This window comes from Aquarana catesbeiana, linkage group LG02, assembly GCF_042186555.1.
Source record: "Aquarana catesbeiana isolate 2022-GZ linkage group LG02, ASM4218655v1, whole genome shotgun sequence".
Classification (NCBI taxonomy): Eukaryota; Metazoa; Chordata; class Amphibia; order Anura; family Ranidae; genus Aquarana; species Aquarana catesbeiana.
Window position 1 is genome coordinate 92139316 of NC_133325.1, and position 23104 is coordinate 92162419.

General features: G+C 41.8%; 1 long non-coding RNA gene across 1 annotated transcript in view; it reads right to left on the reverse strand.

Annotated features, from left to right (window-relative positions):
• Positions 1–19593, reverse strand: part of LOC141129787 (uncharacterized) — a 40581-nt gene extending 20988 nt beyond the window's left edge. Inside the window, exon 1 of the long non-coding RNA XR_012241866.1 lies at positions 19495–19593. This is a non-coding gene — a long non-coding RNA (uncharacterized lncRNA). The remainder of the gene's footprint in view (positions 1–19494) is intronic.
• Positions 19594–23104: the final 3511 nt, after the last annotated feature.

Here is a 23104-nt window from a genome sequence, read left to right on the forward strand (position 1 = left end):
TGCAATACACAGTGCACCCCTCAACCCTGCACTCTTTATGTAGTGCACCCCTCAATCCTGCAGTCTGTACATAGCGCACCCCCTTAACCCATTCTGTGCATTACACACTCCTGTACCCTGCTCTGTGTGTTATGTACTTCTAAACCGAGCACTGACTACAGCCCTCTGTGTGTTCCATATTCGTGATCCTTGAACACATTGCATTACACACCCTGGACCCCTGCAGTCAGCATTATTTATCCTAAACCCATCACTGACTGCAGCACTCCTCAACCCCTGTGCTCTGCTTTACACACTCATGTACTATATACACACACACAATACTGTATAGTATATGCTTCTCTCCAAAGTGTTCATTGTCTCAACAGTTGCTGGTTGCTATGCGGTCCCTGACTATTTTAATGAAGTTCTTCTGTAAGGTAGGCTCAGACAAAGCAATCCAAGCATATTTTATACAAGGAAGCAAGGGTTTTGTTTAACCACGTCCGGTCCCCCTTCTTTAAAGTGTCCCTCATTCTGAAGTTCAAAAGTTGGGAGGTATGCATGTCTGAGCCAAGGGCAGAGGGATTCCAGGAAATAAATGCTACTTAAATCATCTGCTACATTCACATATATGCAGTGGTGTGTGTAAATCACACACATTCCCGCACCCGCACTTAAAATGCCGTGCTGCACAGAAAATGTGCGGGGTTGCCATTAAATCTTAACGACACCACCACACACTGAAAAACGCAGTGTGGCTTGCTGGACAGGCGATTTCTATTCAGCCGTGTTTTAAAAAGGTGCAGGCACAGCAGCCCACTGAAATGAATGGATGGCTAGAAACACTAGGAGGGTGTTTATAAAGCGGATTCTCAACAAAATAAAGCATGGAGGCATGAAGGGATGGGCAAGTTTGCTTTGAATATTAAAAATTAATTAAATAGCATTCTCGGTTTGTGGTGCTCAGACGTAGTTAAGTTCTACTTAAAGTAGTAGATGTGTATGGATTATTTTTTTAAAATAAGGACATTGTTTACCATCACTTTAAATGAGAGATAATGCATTTCTATCTGTTCCCCTGTGATTTGCTACACTCTTTAACATCCTGCACGCCATTTATGTAAAATATTCTACACATCTCCTTCCTACTCAGAGGAGCCAAGATGCCCAGTAGATGGGTGCAAACTCAAAACTGGTAATGGGAGCCAAAATCCTTTTTTTTGAAAAACTCATATGAATGAGCATAGTCAATGGTATAGTCTGAAAAGTATTTAGAATAAAATAGCTTCAGATAGGTAGATATTGCCACCTAGTGGTCAGAGGGAGTAACTGGTAATAATAAGTGTATGCCTATGTCCAAAAATGTTTATTTAGTTTTAGACAGAGTGGAAAAAGGGCTAGCAGCCCTTTCATGTTTTTATTTATTTATTTATTTTTTACTACAGCCTGGGCCCTGTTAAACAGATTCACTCTCATTTCATGTCCTGCTGAAAACCCTTTACCAGACGGGAAGTGGGGAAGGACTCTAAGAGCAGCACATAAATAAAATACTCTTCTGCAGTAAAATGTGGGAAGGCTAGAACCTCTTTCAGCTTCGTATTTCTGTATGTATCCCTGTTGCATGTTTTACCTCACTATCTGCCTTGCAAAAGCTCTGGGTAGCTGTAAAAACCCAGCAGGAATTTTATCCTTTAGGCTCCATACTCCATGCACACTAGCATTTCTTTAAGCTAAAAAACCCACTGGTAATAACTTTTTGTAGTAGCGTTTTAGGAGCATTAGCGTTTTATTCGTATTTTTGCAGTAAATAGGAAAAAAAGCTCAAAAAATGCTATTGCATAAACACATAGGATAGTAACCCATTCCCCTCCCCCAACCCTCGCTGTCATAATCTTCTGGTGTGGTGGTGATTAATAGAGCTGAGAGACCTGTTATATGCACTCTCCAAGAGTGCCAACTATGCCCGCCCTTTGTGGTCTCCTCCATTCACTGAATTTTTACTACAGAATGAAATACAATTTATGATTGGATGGGGTGGACCTTTCATTCATCTGCCCATCCTCCATTCATAGATTATATTTCATTCATGGAAGCTATAGTACAGCTTCTATAAATGGAGAAGGTGGACATTAAGGGTGGGGATAGTAGGCACTTATGATGAGTGCATATGACAGGTCTCTCACCTGTAGTAATCCTTATGATTATGGTGGCAGGGGTAGGGGGATCAGAGGATAATGATTTCAACTAAAGTAGCACAAGGGGTACATTGCATTAATAGTAAGTAATGTCCTTTGTGCTGATTTTTATTTTAGGCTTTAAATGTGTATGCCAAGCCAAAACCTTTATTTCATCTATGAATTTAGCTGTTTGTTTACAGTTACACTTTACAGACACAGGTTGAACTTGTACCATTTATTTTGTCTGATACTCCGTCCAATAGGTGCAGAAACTCAAATATGACCCCACCGCACTCCCATTATAATTGTTGGTGGAGCATGCTGCATCAAATGGTAGGTATGTCCAAATTGCACAGTGGGGCAGTCTTAATGGGGCACTGTTAAATACCAATGCTTTCTGAGAACGTCATTATAGACGAAACACGTAAATGCCGGATTTCTGGCCTTCACTTTACGGTGATGTGAGTTTCTGACAATCGGAGTGCGGGCCAGTTCCAGGTGAGAATGGAGAGGCGATGCTTTCACAAATAAACATGCTGATTGTGTTGGTGGTGATATGGGGCACAAATAAATGTGAGTTTAACATATACATGCTTTATACATGTGGGGATACAAATAAATACTAGGAATGCACCGAAATTTCGGCTGCCGAAACATATCGGTCGAAAATGGTGTTTTCGGCACATTGGCGAAAGAAATAAATTGCGATAATGGGGCAGAAAATTGTGCATGCGCAGTAGCATGCACGCACCGACGTGTGACGTCACACACGTTCCTCGATGTTAAGACGCTGGACTTGTGAGCACATTCCCTGTGGTGGAGACGCTGGAGAACGCTGGAGTTGGGAGCACTTTCCCGGCGGACGTTCCTCGTGGTTGAGACGAGACTTGAGATGCAGTTGTGACTCGGGAGACGGCTGCATACAGGGATGCATACAGGGCTGCATTGGAGAGTAGGCACCATCCCTCCTGGATGGCTACTATTACTACTATTCTTCGGTGAGCATTCTCTTTAACTACTGACAAACAATCCATCTAGTACTGTATATAATACAAACTTTGCTATTGAAATAGAGATATTCAGTTGTATGTACTTGTAGTATTATAGTTAGTTCTACTAGTTCTTCTACTACAACTAAACTAACAGGCCAGGTAATAATTATTATTATTTTTAAGGTACTTACTACTTATATAGCGCCGTCAATTTAGATAGCATTCAGTTAGTATGTTATACTAATACTACACTGACAAGCGCATTCATTTTTTAAACATGACAGTATGCACTATGCAGCAATATACTACTGAATATTATATCTCAAAAATATCATGCAATTAAATCAATAAATTCAATATATTCTTTGGTACAAGTCAGATGTACTACAGTGCATGGCAAGAGAGGTGCACTGTTTAGTTTTTAAATTGATTTTAGTCCTTTTTTTCCCCTCAGATTTCACTCCCACTATAGATCATTCCGTGCTATTATTCTACGCTACCAGCAAAGGTGGACCATGTTTGCAGTGTGGAAATATTTTAAAGTTTCTGATAAAGACCCCAAATTTGCAATCTGCAGTCTTTGCTCAGCAGAAATTTCAAGAGGGGGTACAGTGCCATGGCATTTTTCAAAAACAGGTTTGATACACCACCTGAAAACACGTCATCCAGTTCAGCATACAGAATACAAGAAAACAGTGCCACTTCAGGGCCAGGCTCACAGTCTTTGAAAAGGTTAAACAATTTACAAGTGACAGTCCCAAAGCTCGTGACATTACAGCTCAAATAATTTAACTTATTGCATTAGACGACCAGCCATTCTCTGTTGTGGAGGACATTGGATTCCGTAGGCTCATGCAACATATTGAGCCGCGTTACACACTACCAAGCTGACGCTACTTTGCAGATACCTGTCTACCTGAATTGTTTTGCAGTGTTAGAAAACACGTTCATGAGCTCATGACTACAGATATCATAGCAATCAGTTTTACTACCGACATTTGGAGTTCAGACGTCAGTCCCACGAGCATGCTCAGCCTGACAATGCAGTGGATAGATGCCAAATTTCAATTGCAAAACATCCTACTTAACGCACGTGAGTTTGTTTGATCACATACTGCAGCAGCAATATCTGACGCTTTAAAAACTATGCTTGACACTTGGCACATTGAGAAGTCTAAAGTGCATTTAATTGTCCGAGATAAAGCGCGGAACATGACAAAGGCAATGGAGGACAGTGAACTTAAAAGCATAATTGGCTGTGAATGAGGGATTGCTGAGTCAGCGCACCATATCTGATATCATAACAAAAGGAAGAAAAATTGTGGGTCACTTTAAGCATTTTCCGCTTGCTTATTCCAGATTACAAGCTTTGCAGATACAGTTTGGAATGCCACCGAAACGACTGCAGCAAGATGTAGCCACTCGTTGGAACAGCACCTACTATATGCTGCAAAGTCTTTTTGAACAAAAGCGTGTTTTAGCTGCATACATTGCAGATTAGAAGCTGCTGGCAACATTGAGCGCACATCAGTGGATGTTATTTGAAAATAGTTTGTCTCTTTTATCTTCATTTGAACAGTTAACAAAAGAAATAAGCTCAGCTAATGCTTTGATTGCTGAAGTTATTCCCTTGATTGCTGCACTCAAGCGTCTGCTAGGAAAAGAGGCAGAAACAGACCATGGCGTAAAAATGGCTAAAACCACTCTACTGGAGGCCGTTACCAACCGGTTTCAAGACACCGAATCCAACCCTCTGTACTGCATTGCAACAGTTCTAGATCCTTGATTTAAAGAGCATTATTTTTTTTAACGTGGAAAAAAAAGCAGCGTGCACGGGAAATGAACGGGAAATGATACAGGAACAAATGAAGGTGATGGAACCATCTGGGGAAGGAGTTTCAAGGTGTAGCACATAGGAAAGTATACCAGAGAAACGGCTACATACAAGTGAAGAGGAACACACTCGCTCGATATCTGATATGTTTGAAGAAATTTCACATGAACACACCCCGGCCCATAGCAGTGCCACAACAAGTGCAGCTACCCAACAGCTGGAGATTTATTTAGCTGAACAGCCTGTCGGCAGAAGCGACAATCCCCTTGAGTACTGGCGCATCAACAAACAACGTTTTCCTTTGCTTGCACAGATTGCACACAGATATTTATCTGCCCCAAGCACCAGTACAGAGAGTGAGAGACTATTCAGTCTAACATCTTATATTCTTGATGAGAGGAGGAACCGTCTCTCCTGTGAGAAAGCTGAACAACTTTTTAAAGCGAAATCTGCCACTTTTACTCTGAAATAGATTTAGAAATCAGTAGCACAGTCCAATTAATTTACTATGTTGAAAATAGTAAATTAATTGGTATATTTTTCAGACTGTGCTATTGAACACAATTGGAACATAGTATGTTCTAATTGTCTAGTTCTGCCATTGGTTGTTCATTGTAGTTCTTCTACAGTTTTTTTTTGCACTTCTTCAATTTAAGAGAACTCCAGCTTTTGAACTACTGTACACATAGTTTGTTGTTGGGTCAAACTATGTCTCTCCCTAAGCTGTCAGCCCGCTGCATGTGCAAAACTGTATGTATATCTGTTCTATCTGTGTATCTGTGGCTGGCTAAATACATACAGTATACCGCACTGTGTTCTGGGTATTGGCGGAGACTTCCAGAAACACAGACTAGTCTACATTGCTTGCTGTGATTGGCTGAGCGCCGCTGCTTTAGACCAGACTGTAGACTAGTCTGTGTCCTGGGAAGTCTCCGCCCATACCCGGAACACAGTGCGGTATACTGTAAGACTATGTATGTAACCCACAGCTACATATTACATATACATACATACAGTATTATCGCACATGCAGCCGCTGACACTTTAGGGAAAGAACTTAGGGAAATTAGTTCTCATTTAAGTTGAAAATAAATAAAAAAAAATATATCATATGTTATATAATTTAATATTATTTACAGAAAAACTGTGAAACAGAATAACGGCCTTCTGCCATATTTCGTTTATGGCAATAGTTGTTCTTTAATTTTATGACAGTTTGTTATGCACAGTAACTTTGCTATCAAAGGGATATATGAAACTGAATAGGAAAACACACAGAGGTTGATTGATTTACTATTACTAAAACTGGAGAGTGCAAAATCTGGTGCAGCTCTGTGTAGAAGGTAAGGTTAACCAATCGGCTTCCAGTTTTTTTTGTCAAAGCTTTGAACAAGCCAAAGAACTTCGACGCTCATTGGCTTGCATAATGTACTCAGCTGCGCTAAATTTTTCAATCTCTCCAATTTTAGTATTTTAGAAATATCAACTCCACAATCTCTGGTGCTTGGAAGTGGGCCCCAGACTGTTGCCTACATTTTTCCCTGCTGGCTTCACTGGACATGCCTCGCCTTGATGCCCTTTTATGACTAGGGAAATCAGTGGATACACTGTCTGTAATAAAACAACACAGAGGGCGCCCAGACCTAGTGCATTATGGTAACTTAAGTAATATACAACAAACCAACAGGTGTACTCTATAAACCTTGTCGTCAAAGTAAGCTTCCAGTCCACAATACATCACATCACCTATAGCCTAGGACAACTGGAAAACCCAACAGGCTAACGCGTTTTGAGGACTTGCCTCTCCTCAGTGCTCTGGCTCTAAAGCCGCTTACACACGGGCGGGCTTTTTGACCTGACTGGTCCGGCGGACTTTCCGATGGACTTTCAACGGACATTTGACAGACTTCCGACTGACTTTTTAACTAACGGACTTGCCTACACATGATCACACCAAAGTCCGACGGATTTGTATGTGATGACGTACACCGGACTAAAATAAGGAAGTTGATAGCCAGTAGCCAATAGCTGCCCTAGTGTCGGTTTTTGTCCGTTGGACTAGCATACAGACGAGCAGGTTTCTGGGTCCGGCGGAGTTACGACGTAAAGATTTGAAGCATGTTCCAAATCTAAAGTCCCTCCGATTTTCGACTGGAAAAGTCCGCTGAAGGTCCGATGAAGCCCACACACGATCGGATTGTCCGCCAGGCACGGTCCGTCGGACCAGTTCGGTCGAAAAGTCCGACAGCGTGTACGCTGCATAAGAGGCGAATCCTTGAAACACCTTAGCCTGTTGTTGGGTTTTCCAGTTGTCCCACTCCCATGATGTGATGTGAATGATGATGTATTGTGGACTGGAAGCTAATGTTTTACTTTGACAACAAGCTTTGATACAGAACTGACCTGAAGACTTAGTAGTATGATGTGTATAATAGCCCGTGCGCCCTCTGTCTTGTTTTATGGTTCTTCTATTTTTGAACAATAGAAGTAAACAGTGCAAATACCGTACCTCTACTCAAACATAGAGGCTCTTAGTCTTTGGCACTTTTAATTTGTGCCTGTTTTTTGTTTTTATAATTTTTTTTTTGTTTTTTATTATTATTAATTATTGTGCAATGTGCAGCAGCAGCATATGTACTGTTACTGTAAGTTAAGTTACTTTCTTTATTTAATTTTGTATTTTATTTTATTTTCTGTGTTCATGTTTATTAAAGTACTTATTTTACATTACTGGATTGCACTATTTTTTTATTCATAAAATAATGATAATTAAAAGTCGAATATGAATAATAACGAATATAACACATGTTTGAATTTTATATATCAAATACATTTTATTATTTAAAAAAAAAACTGTCATTTTCAGTATCGGTTTTGGTTTTCGGCCTAGTGTATCCTTCATTTTCGGTTTCGGCACCAAAATTTCCATTCGGTGCACCCCTAATAAATACTAATCTATAATGCTGCGTACACACGAGCGGAATTTCCGACAGAAAGAGTCCGATGGGAGCTTTTCATCGTATATTCCGACCGTGTGTATGCCCCATCGGACTTTTTCCGTTGAAAATTCAGACGGACTTAGATAGAGAACATGTTCTATATTTTTCCGGAAAATTACGGAACAAATTACTATCGGAAAAAACGCTCGTCTGTATGCTGCTCCAACGCACTAAAAGCGATGCATGCTCTGAAGCAAGTACGAGATGGAAGCTATTGGCTACTGGCTGTTGAACTTCCGTTTTCTAGTCCCGTCATACGTGTTGTACGTCACCGCGTTCTGGACGGTTGGAATTTGGTGTGACCGTGTGTATGCAAGACAGCTTGAGCGGAATTCTGTCGGAACTCCGTCTGAAAAACCTTCAGAGCAAAACCGGTCGTGTGTACAGGGCATGAGAGTTTTCTTTTGTCGGTCTCTGTGATTATTTTAGCAGCATGGTGAGCAGAACCATGGTGAATAGAATTAGTAGTGAACAATGGAGAGCTTGATATCTCTGGAGCCAAATGGAGAGGATAAGCCCTTTTGCTGTTTAATAAAGCACATTTTGATCAGCCTATAATAAGGGGGGCATATTGTTCTGATAAGTGAGCATTTCTCCATTAAATCACTGGGTGGATAGAGGTGGCACAGTGGGGGAGGAAGATGAAGAATAATTAACCTGACACATGTTTTTTCACTGTTTAATGGACAATTGAAGATTGAGCAGAATTGTGTACCCCGTTCAGCTTTTCACATGTATGTTGCTGTGTTGGTGTCAGGAAAATGGAAAATTGTGTCAAATACTTACCGTAAATTAATTTTCCTGACACCAATCCATGGCAGCATATGGACCCTCCCTCTTGATCTTTATATTTTTACTTATGCCCCGTACACACGATCCGATTATCGGACGAATGATCGGCCGTTTTTTTTTTGCATGCTGATCTCACGTTGAATCTGATGAGTTTACTAAAGTCACGTAAATTCGCGTACGACAGCATAAAAATTCGGAAGTGATGTCATGTGTTGTAATGCATTTGTATTGCATTTTCGAACGATTGGTGTACTGATGAAACGAAAATCGCACGATCTGGCATCGTATGAAAAAAATTTCCGTGCGTGTCCGATAGAATAATATCGGATGAACTGTCCTGATCGGCTCTCGAAAGCTCTGTACTAACGATCCGATTATCGTACGATCGATTCGAATGGGGCATTTTTCGTACGATTTTCGGATCGCGTGTACGGGGCATAAGAATGGGGGATGTTGCACTCGCATTCTTTTTTATAGATTTAAACAGGTCCTGTGGGTGGAAATAGGAGGGGCCATGGATTGGCGTCAAGAAAGGAAATTTACAGCAAGTATTTGATACAATTTTCCATGTTTCTGTATTTAGTGAATATAAATAGTCTGGAAAAAAAGAAAAAAACAAAATGCAGCCACCACATCTAAGGACTGATAAGCTATTGGGTTTAGTTGTCCAAAAATGTTTTGGCTTTAGAACTGTTTTATGAGGGAATGCTGATCTTCAGTTCTCCTAAAATTTGAACTTCTAATCAGGAACTGAATGTGTTCAGCATAGGTGTGCGCAGCCTATTGGATTAGGGTGTGCACCCCAAAGCTAAAACACTCATGCCTTTTTAGGCAGCCTCAGCTGCATGGAACAGTGAATGAATGGGAAGTGCTCTGTGCTGAGCTGCTTCCTGTTCATTCACAAACTGAAGCATAGTAAACATAATTTACTGTGCTTCAGTTATGATTGAACACAGTGAGTGAGTGTTTTCATTGCGCTCATTTAGAAAAGGAAGGATCCTTAAAACATCCCCTAGGGAGAGAGGAGGAAAGCCAGCAGCACTGTGGTGGAAGGGCTCAACACAGAGGGAAGCCCAGGCAGTAGGGGGAATCGGCACCACACAGAGTAATTAGGGTGTGCTCAGGCACACCTGGCACACCCCCTGTGCACGCCTATGGTGTTCAGCAAGGGAAACGTACCCAAGTTGTTCCAGCTTTAAGTGTATGGGAGTTTCCTGCATTGGTTTCAGTTATTCGTAATCAAGGCCTTGCACTTTCAGCGAATATGTTTTTATTTTGTCACTGCATCTTTTTACCACAAGATGGCAGCAATTATTACTTTTTCATATGGACAAAAGCAGCCATGATTATGTTTGTTTTAATGCAAGCCACATGAATAGAATGTGACCTAAAAGGCTATTTTTTTTTTATGCTACTACACGTGATTTCTACTAAGCATGTGATTAAAATGTTATGTGTTGGAAAGGGGCTAACTTTCTGAGCAGTAAATTAACTGCTGAAGTTAACCCTGAAGTGTAATTCAAGGGGTTGGGACACTCATTTTATGTGTGCTATTATTTACAATTTCTTCTATTCTAAATTTAGTGTTTTTCTTTATTTCCTTACCTTCTTGCCATCCTTCATTTCCTGAGTAATTTACAATAAAATGGTGCCAGTCTGTCTGTGTTTACTTTACTCACACAGCACCGGTGTTCTTTATGCATTGACGTACCTTCATAGACCCAGTCTGTGCAGACACACCTGCTGACTTGGCACCATTCATGGGCAGCTTAATGAGAATCTTCACTCTAAACCACCCTTTTTTTTTTCTTTTTTTCTTTTTTTACCCTTGCTTACCTGTTGCTCTGTTATCCTTAAAGAAGAAGTACAGCCAAAGCTTACTTGGCTGTACTTCTCCTGTGGATCACAGGAGTGCAGTTCGTACTGCAGTCCTGTGACCCATTTTTAGCAGAGAGCAGGCTGAAGCCTGCTGTCAGCGGGTGTCAGAGCCGGTCCAGGCTGTGTAAAGATCGCGACATTATGGTCGGCCCACAACCCTGGGCAGGCACCTGGCTCAGGCTCTTAGCAAGCTGCTAAGAGCCTGAGCCAGCCGCTCCCGCCCCCCCCCTCCACAGCCCAGTGCACCAGTAAGTGTAGGGAGGGCAGAGCAGAGAGTGGTGACTGACAGTCCCCAGCTCTCTGCTTACAGAGCTCTGAGAACTGAGCGATCAGCAGTGTTTGATCGTTCGGTTCTCAGTGTTTGAGCTGGCGGGGGTCAGATGCAGCATCACAGCAATGCTGCATCCACTTAGGCAAGTATGATTCTTGAAAATAAATAAATCCCATACTTTAGCTTACCACTTTAGACTTTCAATTTACGGAGGAGGTCTGGTGCTACAATTACTGCCCATGATCTGAAATTCATGGTGAAACCTCACATGTGTGGGACGATTACTGTTTTCATGTGCGTGTCAGTGTATGGGACCGACACACACTTTTGCCTTTGCGTGTGAGCACGGGGAGGATAGGGGCATTTCAGTTTTTTTGTTTTTTTACAATGTTTATTTAATTTTTGTATCACTTTTATTGCTGTTACAAGGAATGTAAACATCCCTAGTGACAGCAATAGGCATGTGACAGGTACTCTTTATGGATATAGCTGGGGTATAAAAGACCCCAAAGACCTCCACTGCACTTAAAAGCATTCAAAACAACAAGATCTGTGTTTCGATTTTTAAAAACCGGCGCCGATGGTTTCCGAGTAAATCAGACGTGCTGTCATGTCTGTTACAAACAGAATGGAGGCACTGCCCCCCTGAAAAATGCCGCCCGAGGCAAATGCTTTGTTTGCCTCGCAGTAGATTTGCCCCCTGCGCTCAGGTCCTATGCTGCCATCTTCTTCAGTGAAAGCACTGGGTGGAAGCTATTTCTTTTAGGTTTAGGTAGCCACCTTCTTTAGGCCCACCCCCTTTTCTCCTTTCATGAATGGCAGCCAATACAGGAGGCTCCAGGAGTACAGCATGTCATTCTGACCTATGCCAAAATGGAGGACGGGGTGGCCAGAATGCGAAAAAAAAAAAAATAAACAAAAAAAGTTGCAGGGTAGGAATGTGTAATTTTTGAGTTAAGTTCTGATTTAAAGTAATTGTAAACCCTCAACTTGTAAAACAACCCATTCAGTTTAAAAATGAAAAAATAAAAGGTAAAACATGTGTGTATAGATATATAAAAACATTCTAAACACTTATTTCCCCCTTTTTTTTATTACTGATCACATTCTCTCTGTTCTCAACTGTATAAGAGCTGGGGAGCTGGAGAAACAGCAGCCCACTTATTTTCTCAGTGTAAGTCTGTGCAGGGGAAAGGGGGAGGGGGGGGGGGGGGTCAGGACAAGTCTGATTATTGGAGGAGAATGGGCTGAGTTCCCAGCATGTAGCTAGAGAACTGACCACAGTGTGCTCTCTTGCTTAGTGTGGTCAGTTTTTAATAGGAAAGCAGAAGGTCTGTCTGGAACACCAGGGATTTCACACACAGGAAGCAATACAAAGAGAACAGGATACTTTCCCTATGCAAGTACATGGTACAGCAGCCACATATCAGCAATATGAAATGTTGGGTTTACATATTCTTTAACTCTTATGACACAGAAGTTGAATTCAACACTATTTTACGTTTGATTAGTACAATACAGAGAATGTTTTTCCTGGATTTTGAAATGTAAAAAAAAAAAAAAATCAGGGAAATTTACTAAGACTAGAGCAGATGGAATCTGGAGCATCTGTGCTTGGCAACCAATCACCTTCCAGCTTTCAATTTCAAAACTTACAGTAACTGAACAGGCAGGGGCTAGAACCGGATTGGTTACTATTCTCCAGATTTTGTGCTCTCCATTCCTATTAAGTTTCCCTTAATGACTTTCCTAAGCCCTATCTCTGCAGAGAGCTACTGTAACACTAAATGAACTGAACTAACTACCACTAAACAGGAGGGGAAGACAGAATGCAATACCAAATCACATAAGTTATAATGGCCCTCAACAGCCACCAGGTATCAGAACAATAGTAGCCTGATACAGTTCAATAAAACAAAAGAACCCCTTTCTAGTTAGGCTGCTAGGTAAATTTAGTTTTTGGCTCCTGGTGTAAACAGGGAGCAGTGATTGTTTGGCCTGGACTGTTCAGGGCTTCACAGGCTGGGAGTTTGATTGCTTCCCCCTGCCTCTAGAAGAAGTTTCACATGACCAGCCTGAATATTGAGCAGGGCCTATCCAAACCTTTTGGGGGGCAGGGTGCCCAGTTGGTGGCTGGGATGCTGTTAAATAGTCTGGAGCCCTGAGAAAATTGTCTTTTTCTCTCCTGAGGGAATGGATCTGAGTTGAGAGGAGGGGTGGGGGCCTGAGAGGAGGGGGAGCTACTTGCCCCTCTTGCCCTTTGGACTGGATGCTGGGTTACTTTCCAAGGGGCTGCACCTATGGACTGATCTTCTTCCAGAATTCTGTGAGTAGAGCCTCTTTTCTGTGCTGCACTTAAAGCTACTTCATGGTCCCCAGCCTAGTCTAAGGGATTTGTGCTCATGCATTTTGGAGTATTCCACATCAACCTGAATCCCCTCCCAAGTATCTACAAGCAAATAAATACAAAAAACAACAACAACCCCAAGATTGTTCAGTGAACCGGAGTGAATGGCCTGTTGATGTGTGCCTGGCTGCCTCTGCACTGTTGTGGGAAAGAACCAGTAGATATACAGCGGCTCCTGTAGCGCTACACATACATATACAGTGTCTTGAAAAAGTATTCATACCCCTTGAAATTTTCCACATTTTGTCATGTTACAACCAAAAACATAAATGTTTTTTATTGGGATTTTATGTGATAGACCAACACAAAGTGGTATATAATTGTGAAGTGGAAGGGAAATCATAAATGGTTTTCCAAATTTCTTACAAATAAATATGTGAAAAGTATGGCGTGCATTTGTATTCAGCCCCCGAGTCAATACTTTGTAGAACCTCCTTTCACTGCAATTACAGCTTCAAGTCTTTTTGGGGATGTCTCTACCAGCTTTGCACATCTAGAGAGTGACATTTTTGCCTATTCTTCTTTACAAAACAGCTCAAGCTCTGTCAGAATGGATAAAGAGTGTCTGTGAACAGTAATTTTCAAGTCTTGCCACAGATTCTCAAGTGGATTTAGGTCTGGGCCATTCTAACACATGAATATGCTTTGATCTAAACCATTCAATTGTAGCTCCGGCTGTATGTTTAGGGTCATTGTCCTGCTGGAAGGTGAACATCTACTCCAGTCTCAAACCTTTTGCAGACGCTAACGGTTTTCTTCTAAAATTGGCTCCATCCATCTTCCCATCAATATCAGTATTTGGCTCCATCCATCTTCCTATCAACTCTGACCAGCTTCCCTGTCCCTGCTGAAGAAAATCATCTCCACAACATGATGCTGCTTTAAGGCCAAAAAGTCCAATTTTGGTCTCATCTGACCAGAGCACCTTCTTCCACATGTTTGCTGTGCCCCCCACATGGCTTCTTGCAAACTGCAAAGGGGACTTTTTCTGGCTTTCTTCCAACAATGGCTTTCTTCTTGCCACTCCTCCATAAAGGCCAGATTTGTGGCGTGAACAACTAATGCCCTGTACACACGGTCGGACTTTGTTCGGACAGTCCGACAACAAAATCCTAGGATTTTTTCCGACGGATGTTGGCTCAAACTTGACTTGCATACACACGGTCACACAAAGTTGTCAGAAAATCCGATCGTTCTGAATGCGGTGACGTAAAACACGTACGTCGGGACTATAAACGGGGCAGTGGCCAATAGCTTTCGTCTCTTAATTTATTTTGAGCATGCATGGCACTTTGTGCGTCGGATTTGTGTACACATGATCGGAATTTTCGACAATGGATTTTGCTGTCGGAAAATTTTATAGCCTGCTCTCAAACTTTGTGTGTCGGAAATTCCGATGGAAAATGTGTGATGGAGCCTACACACGGTCGGAATTTCCGACAACAAGGTCCTATCACACATTTTCCGTCGGAAAATCCGACCGTGTGTACGGGGCATAATAGTTGTCCTGTGGACAGATTCTCCCACCTGAGCTGTGGATCTCTGCAGCTCCTCCAGAGTTCCCATGGGCCTCTTGGCTGCTTCTCTGATGAATGCTCTCCTTGCCCGGCCTGTCAGTTTAGGTGGACGGCCATGTCTTGGTAAGTTTGCAGTTGGGCCATACTCTTTCCATTTTCAGATGGTGGATTGAACAGTTCTCCTTGAGATGTTCAAAGCTAGGGATATTTTTTACAACCTAACCCTGCTTTGAACTTCTCCACAACTTTATCCCTGACCTGTCTGCTGTGTTCCTTGGCCTTCATGATGCTGTTTGTTCACCAAAAAACCTCTGAGGGCGTCACAGAACAGATGTATTTATACTGAGATTAAATTACACACAGGTGTACTATTTATTAATTAGGTGACTTCTGAAGGTAATTTGTTCCACTAGATTTTAGTTAGTATCAGAGTAAAGGGGGTGAATACAAATGCACTCCACACTTTTTAGATATTTATTTAAAAAAAAAAATGAAAACCATTTGACATTTTCCTTCCACTTCACAATTATGTGCCACTTTGCGTTGGTCTATCACAAAGTCCCAATAAAATATATTTCAGGCATGACTCTACACACAGTAAGAAGTTATGTGTTGTTATCTATTTTCTGTAGTATAAATGGCAGATTTTTTAGTTGCCTGGCAAAGCTCTTTCTGTGTTTTAATCATTCATTATACATAGTTGCATTCTCTTCCTGGTTCCTCCCTGGTTTGTCAAGTTGTACATTTTTTGTCAGTTATACAGATGAATGAAGAGTCTGTGTTGTCAGCAGTAGGAAGTTACAATGTAACTCTTTTCTTCCTCTGTAGGTTACTATAGGTCTCTCTTTGGATGCTAAAGACAGCCGACTGCTATACTTTACTATGTGTTTTTTTTGTTTTGTTTTTGTTTTTTGTTTTTTTAATTAGGCTCATTACGTGATATGTGCAGTTACAACTGTGTGAGGGCTGGTTCACACCATTATTTCTACGTGCCAGATGTTTTTTTGCATGTGCGTGTTTGATGCGTTTTTTAAGCGTTCCAGTGCATTTTTTATCCGTTCTGGTGTCCTTTTCCCCCTGTTTTTTTCCTCATCAGAGGACATGTGCATTCCTTTCTCAATTTTAATGCGTTTTGCCACATTTTATACAGAAAAAAATGCATCATGTCCTACTTTTGTTGACTGCACTGGAACGCAATGCACCGGTGTGAACTAGGGCTATTGAAATCCATGTTAATTGGAGGTGACATCGGGGGGGGGGGGGGGGGGGGGGAGTCAGACAAGCAGAGCTTCCCCTTTTGGGTGAAGCTCTGCTTGAAATACTGTATATCAGTCCCTCAAAACGGTCAGCTCCTGTGTAGGGGAATGGTATGATATTGCTCAGCACTGATTAAACAAAAAGTCTCATCAGAAGTTACAGCAGCATTAAACTCAAAACCAAAAATGTATTATATTGCAGCTTACCAATCATTAGACATGGTGATTGCATTAGTTTTCTTTTTTAAAGCGGAACTGCAGTCTGCTCACATAATTTGTAATAAAAACATCTTCGCCATTCTGAAGCTTTCCTCCAACTACTTTACATATTATTTTATATATACTGTGATTCTGTACTTGCCAAATGCTGCAGAAATCTCCCTCCACTGAGTCTGGCTGCAACCATTTTAACTGTGGGCAGCTGAAGCTGCTGCCTGTTCACTTCCTGGATTTACACAGACACACACCTCCAGCTCTGCAGCTCTCATTGGCCCTCTATTTCTCATCCCCCCCTCCCTTCCTGGTAAACTCCCACGAGAGTGAGAGAGAGAGCTGTGCATGATGTCATAAGCCTAGGCGTATTACCAGACAAGAAACCGGAAGTGGGCTGTATAAGGTATTTACTGGCAGAAAACAAATGTTTAACTATCCAAAGCTAAAACAACAAGGGCAAAAGATTTAATAGATGGAAAGTTTAAAAAAAAATGACTGAAGTTCGACTTTAAGGCTTCTCCCCTCTATTTTCACCCCTTGATTCGGCCATTAGCACACCTCCTGTATTAAGGCCCATACACACAGCCAGAAAATCTGAAGTTAAATTTCTTCCGATGAACGATCTGCCAATTTTCTGATCATTAGTATGCTGCTTTTGACAGCCGATGATGAATTTTCTTCAGACAAAAACTGGATGTGCAGGCTCCAAAATTTTTGTCTGATGTGACCACAACATCTAATTTTCTTTTCATTAGTACAGTTTTCTACCAAAAAAAATCTGAAGCGCAAGACTAGGCATGCTCAGAAATTAAAGAACACATACAGAACAGGTCAACACATTACGTCACTTCTGACGTTGAATTCTGTCGTCAGAAAATTTTCTGATGGTGAGTACCCTCTTCACTTTCGATTTGAGACTAGCATCCAACAAAAAACTGATGAAAATTCGCCCAATAATCTGATCGTGTGTACAAGGCTTAAGAGTGCCTACACTTTGGATTGGAAGGAGCAAGAAAGACACGTTTGAACAACAGCATTGCTAATCTGGTGGGAGGGGAATGGTAAATGTACTAGTAGATTTAGATACACTAACAAACTCCAGCTAAAACTTTATAAGCAGTTACAGCAATATTTTTTTCCTTTTGGGATAAAGGCTTTACATTAAGGAATAAAAACTGATCATTGTAAGCACCCCTGTCAGTGTTAAATGGTTTGTCTCATCCCTCTAACTGCTACATTTGTAAGAGAGCTTGTTCTATTGAAAAACAACAGACTTACTGGCCAGATCACCAGGTGAAAAAAATAGAAGAAAGAAAGCCTAAAAAAGAAAAATACAGCCATCACATCTAAGAATTCGTAAGCTGCAATAAAATAGATATTTCCTTTTGGGTTTAATACGACTTTAATAGCACTTGCTCCAGTTAAAATCACTGCTGTGGTTCCTAAGCAGCATTGTCAGATAGATAGTCCTTCCCTTTGCTGATAAAGTAATTAGTGCAGCGCTATGGGAAGAAAGTTCATATATAAAGTTCTTATATAAAGTTCCCAATAGAGCGTCCACTCGTGATTCATATATTCTGTGACAGTAGGAGATGCTCTCACGGTAAAATTGATAGTTTGGGGGACACAGGGTGTGCACAGGGCCGGTGCTACCACTAGGCAAACTAGGCAGCTGCCTAGGGCGCCCCTCTGCCTGGGGTGCCCGGCCACTGGTGTTCCTACTCTCTGCAGCAAGCAACTAAGTCTCAGCATCAGCAGGCAGCCACCGCTCCGTTCGCACATAGTGTCAGAAGCACAGCGGCGGTGGAGGACTGTGTCTGTGTCCCGACTCCCAAATGAATGGAAGCAAGCAAACATTCACTGATGGGCGCTGGTGAGGCTGCATTTGATGGGCGCTGGTGAGGCTGCATTTGATGGGCGCTGGTGTGGCTGTATTTGATGGGCGCTGGTGTGGCTGTATTTGATGGGCGCTGGTGTGGCTGCATTTGATGGGCGCTGGTGCGGCTGCATTTGATGGGCGCTGGTGGGCTGCATTCGATGGGCTCTTCATTAAAAAGGTGGGGTTTACATGGGCAGGGAAAAGGGGGTGGAGTCAGGAGTGGAGCCAAGGGGGGGCAGCAAAATAAGGTTTCGCCTATGGGATCAAGAATTCTTGCACCAGCCCTGGGTGTGCACATTTGCTTGGAGCAAGACTGCAGAGCATAGGCATGGACAGGAGAAGAGGAGCTTTCATAAGTTTCTCCAGGTTTTGGTATTCTGTCATGGGGCTCTGTAGTTTTGAGATTCCACAGTGTCTTGGGTGGGACGGGATCTCCAACCCTGTGTCCAGATTTTGTAGATGGCCAGCAGGGTGTGTGCTCAGGTGAGCACAGCCCTTATAATGAGTTTATGGGAATACCTCAGGGCTCCCAGTTGGAGACTGCTCCACACCAAGAGACAGGAGGTCTCCAGGAGTCAGAGGGGCTGCAGGAGGCAGCCAGAACATCTGAGACTGCAAGAGGCAGTGAAATGGCCTGAGGACTAAGGCCAGAGCGGAGCTGTGAGCACTAAAGTAAAGCCATCCACACTGAAGGATCCAGTGGTCTGTGTGACCAGGATAAAGAGCAGAAGTCCTGCTACAGAGAGCCAGGTGGGCTAGCATTTTTTGTTGTGTGTATTTGCTGGAGAAGAACCCCTGGGTGGGAAATCGTTAAGTTATGGACTTTTATTTGCCTTTTTAATAAAAATGGGCTACCATGCCCTAAAATACAGTAACTGACTGGTTTGGAATCACTGACAAAAGCATCTACTACAAGAGCTAAACAACCCCCAACTTTACAATTCATACAGGTGACAACATGCAGAGCCTTCACCACTGGTATTACTAGCAGCTCACCTCACAACATGGACCCCTGATTCAACAGGTGGGTCAAAAGTGCCTTCCCATAAGTGTCAAAATATAGGAAATCCACATCAGTATATATGAAAACCACCAACGGCTGAAGTGGGCATAAGTTACATGGTCTCCTTGGTATATTATACCAGAACTCCAAATGGGCAAAGTACATGCACTAAAAGGAGATATGTAGTGCTCTCCGTATGCAACTTAATTTATTTAAAAGATCAAAATTACACTTACAAGCATGGGGTATCACCCAGTGCCTGGTGTATAAGCATTCTAAAAATAAATTCCTTACGTTCCGTACGCGTTACTTCCTGTGGGTCGGACTTCATCAGCAGATACGGAATCACGTCATCCACCCGCCTATTTATATCCGTAACCACTGCGCTAATTAGATGTTCCCAAGATGCATCACACTCTAAATTGCTCAAGATCTAGCATCCACTTCCGGCACAGCCAGGGGAATGCTTCCTTTGTATACAGGTAACCTTGGAAACACCTCACTCACCCAGCGCAACCAGGAAGTGTCATTACGCCCTTGATAAACACAGATATTAAGCACTTATTCAATGGAATGTATAAAAGGAAAAACTTGGAAAACATTTAACAACACCCCATCCAAGTGCAACGTATCAATAGTCATAAATTACATATTAATAACTACAAATATAAATAAAATAAATTTAAAATATAGAATTATAATCATCTGCGACCATCTTAATGTGTACAATAATTTAATTATTAAAAATCAAACAATTAACATTAATGATGAAAGTAAACTAACGATCAGATATAAAACGATCAAATTAGACATTCAAGCATAGTGGTACAGAGATCTTAGTTTCATAAATCCAATAAGATTCGCTACAGCTTAACTGTCTTATAAAATTCCCTCCCCTCCAATGTTTCTTGACCCTTTCAATACCCCAAAATTTGAAACCCCTTGGATCCCTGTTATGAAAGAGCCGGAAAAGTTTAGAAACATTCCCTTTGCTTTCTGACAGTTCTGAAGGAGACAGACCTCTGACTGACAGCATACAGAGTAGAGGGAATGGTGCAGGCACACAGAGCACATGGAGTGTGTACAGACCCCCAACTCCTCTGAATTATGCAGACAGAATAACTGCAGCATTCCTCGCCATGAATCCCTGTGCTCCATTTGTAATAATAAAAGCCTGAGCTTGCAACCTCCTCCAGGTGGTTGTAGGCTCAATACTGCGATAGCTGGTGGCTTTTGTTGTGTGAATGACAGCGGCTGAGAAGCAGTCTCAGTCATTCATTAAAACACAATCTGACAACAACAAATGCCGGCCAGCTACTACATTCAGGGCTTTTTTTCAGGGGGAACTTGGTGGAACTCAGTTCCACCACCTCTATCTCAGACCCTTTGGTGTCTGCTCACGACAATCACTTGTAAACACAGAAGTCTGGTTTCTGTGTTTACAAGTGACAGCTCTGCACTCTGTATGTAATGCAATCTTGGTATTTAATGCCCCTTTAAGACCCTCCTACTGTTTTTGTGAAATTTGACTGAACACACCCACTATTTGTTTCAAATAAAACATACCCACTATTTGATGTGATTTAGAGGGTGTGTGTAGGGGAAGGGGTTTTGTCGGGCCGTGGTTAAGTTCCAGCACCTATTGTTTGAGAAAAAAAGCCCTGACTACATTTGTATGAGATAAACTAGTGTGGTAGCAACCGACATGTGCTGTTGTCAGCTTGTGTTTTTGTGAATGATTGAGGCTGGGTTCACACTGCAGCATAGTCCGGTGCATCCCCATTCACTGTTTCAGGTAAAATTTTAGCCTGGATTTTTGGCTGAATTCGGACCTGAAATGGACAAAAAGACACACAGGACTCCTGTGCAATTCACACAGCCGCTGCGGAGATATGTGAACCGGTTCCATAGAGAGCCGGTCACAATCTCCTGCTATGCAAATTGGATGCGAGGAAACCTGCATCCAATTTGCAATAGTGTGAACCCAGCCCGACACTGCTCCCCAGCCTCTGTTATTTACACAATAGTAGCCATCTTCTTTGAACTAGCTGACAGCTGCAGGGGATTGCAGGCTTATGCCCTGTACACACGATCGGACATTGATCAGGCATTCCGACAACAAAATTCATCTGATTTTTTTTTTCCGACGGATGTTGGCCCAAACTTGTCTTGCATACACACGGTCGCACAAAATTGTCGGAAAATCCGATCATTCTGAACGCGGTGACGTAAAACACGTACATCTGGACTATAAACGGGGCAATAGCCAATAGCTTTCGTCTCTTAATTTATTCTGAGCATGCGTAGCACTTTGTGCGTCGGATTTGTCTACACACTATCGGAATTTAAAGGATCGGATTTTGCTGTCGGAAAATTTTATATCCTGCTCTCAAACTTTGTGTGTCGGAGAAAGTCCGATGGAGCCCACACATGATCAGAATTTTCGACAACACAATCCGATCGCACTTTCTCTGTCAGAAAATCCGACCGTGTATACAGGGCAGAAGTCTTTTAACAGTAGCAGAGGAGGCATGGCTGCAGAATGGAGAGGGAGGTGGGAGATTGCAGGCCCACCCTTTAATTTGTGCAAAAAGAGCAGAGGAGGCACAAGGCTGAAAATAGTGGGGGAGACTGTAGCTTCAGTGTTTCCTGTACCTCCCCCTAAGAAACACCCATAATTTGGGCTTCTGTCTGGGACTGACTACAGTCAGCACTGACAGTGATAAACATGACATTTTATTTCCAAACCACAACACCAATCTTAATGGGAACAAGTACTACGTGCACAGGGTCCCCCTGGGGATTCTACAAGTCTTTCTAACTTATGGTGAGAGTTCTTCTTTAAAGTAAACATAAGACAATAAAGTAATGTAGGACTTAATGAAGTTATAATTATCATTCAGCCCAAAGTATGCTGACTTTAATATAAGGCTAAGGATATTTTTACTGTAATTCTAGAACATGTTGTACATGAAAGAGAACAAAATAAAGTGCACATACTTAGGTCCTGGTAATATTAATAACATCTAGACAAAACATACACTAAAACCTAGTTCATTAGCAACAATTTAGCAGATATTTGGTATAATGCAGAATTTGTCATTGATTGAGATATAAATGTGTTATCCTCTTTGTACTCCTCATTACATATCACTTGTATAATAACACCTTTGTATTCAGATATATTGCTGTGTAATAGGTTATAGCTTGTTGTAATAGGTTAATAGCTTGTTGTAAATGGAAAGCCACTGATTATTGTATAAGGAAGCAAAAAAACATTGTGATGGGTCTCCTGCTCACACCATGTCCCGATTATAAACTAAGGCGTCATGCGCATGGGTGTATGAATTTATGCTCCAAAAATGCTGGATTAAAAAATGGCTCATTAAAAAATGTCTCTAATGTCACGTATGTTTGTGCGTTTTTGTGTATATGATGTGCAGTGTAATTGCATTCTACTGGCCAGAATATTAATTTATACTGGCCATTGTAATTCATTTACACTCATGCATGTACGCGCATAAATTATGCTCATAAGCACCTCTCTGAATGCAGCTTTGGTGGGGTTTTTTTTAATACCTCTAAATGCTGCTGTTAAACTACTGTGGTCAGGCTAACATTAAAAACTGCATTTAGAGGCATAAAAAAGAATTTGCTGTGCGCCTGTGAAAGCTGCATTTTTATGTCCCTTTGCATTAGGACCTAGTGTCATTTGGTTAAGGTAAAGGTTTAATTTTTTTTTTCTAAAATAACAAACATATTATACATACCTGCTCTGTGCAACAGTTTTGCACAAAGCGGCCTCAGTCCTTTTCTTCTGGGGTCCCCTGCTGGTGCTACTAGCTCCTCCCCCTCTCTGAATGCCCCATTACAAGCCGTTTGCTATGGGGACACTTGTGCTGGC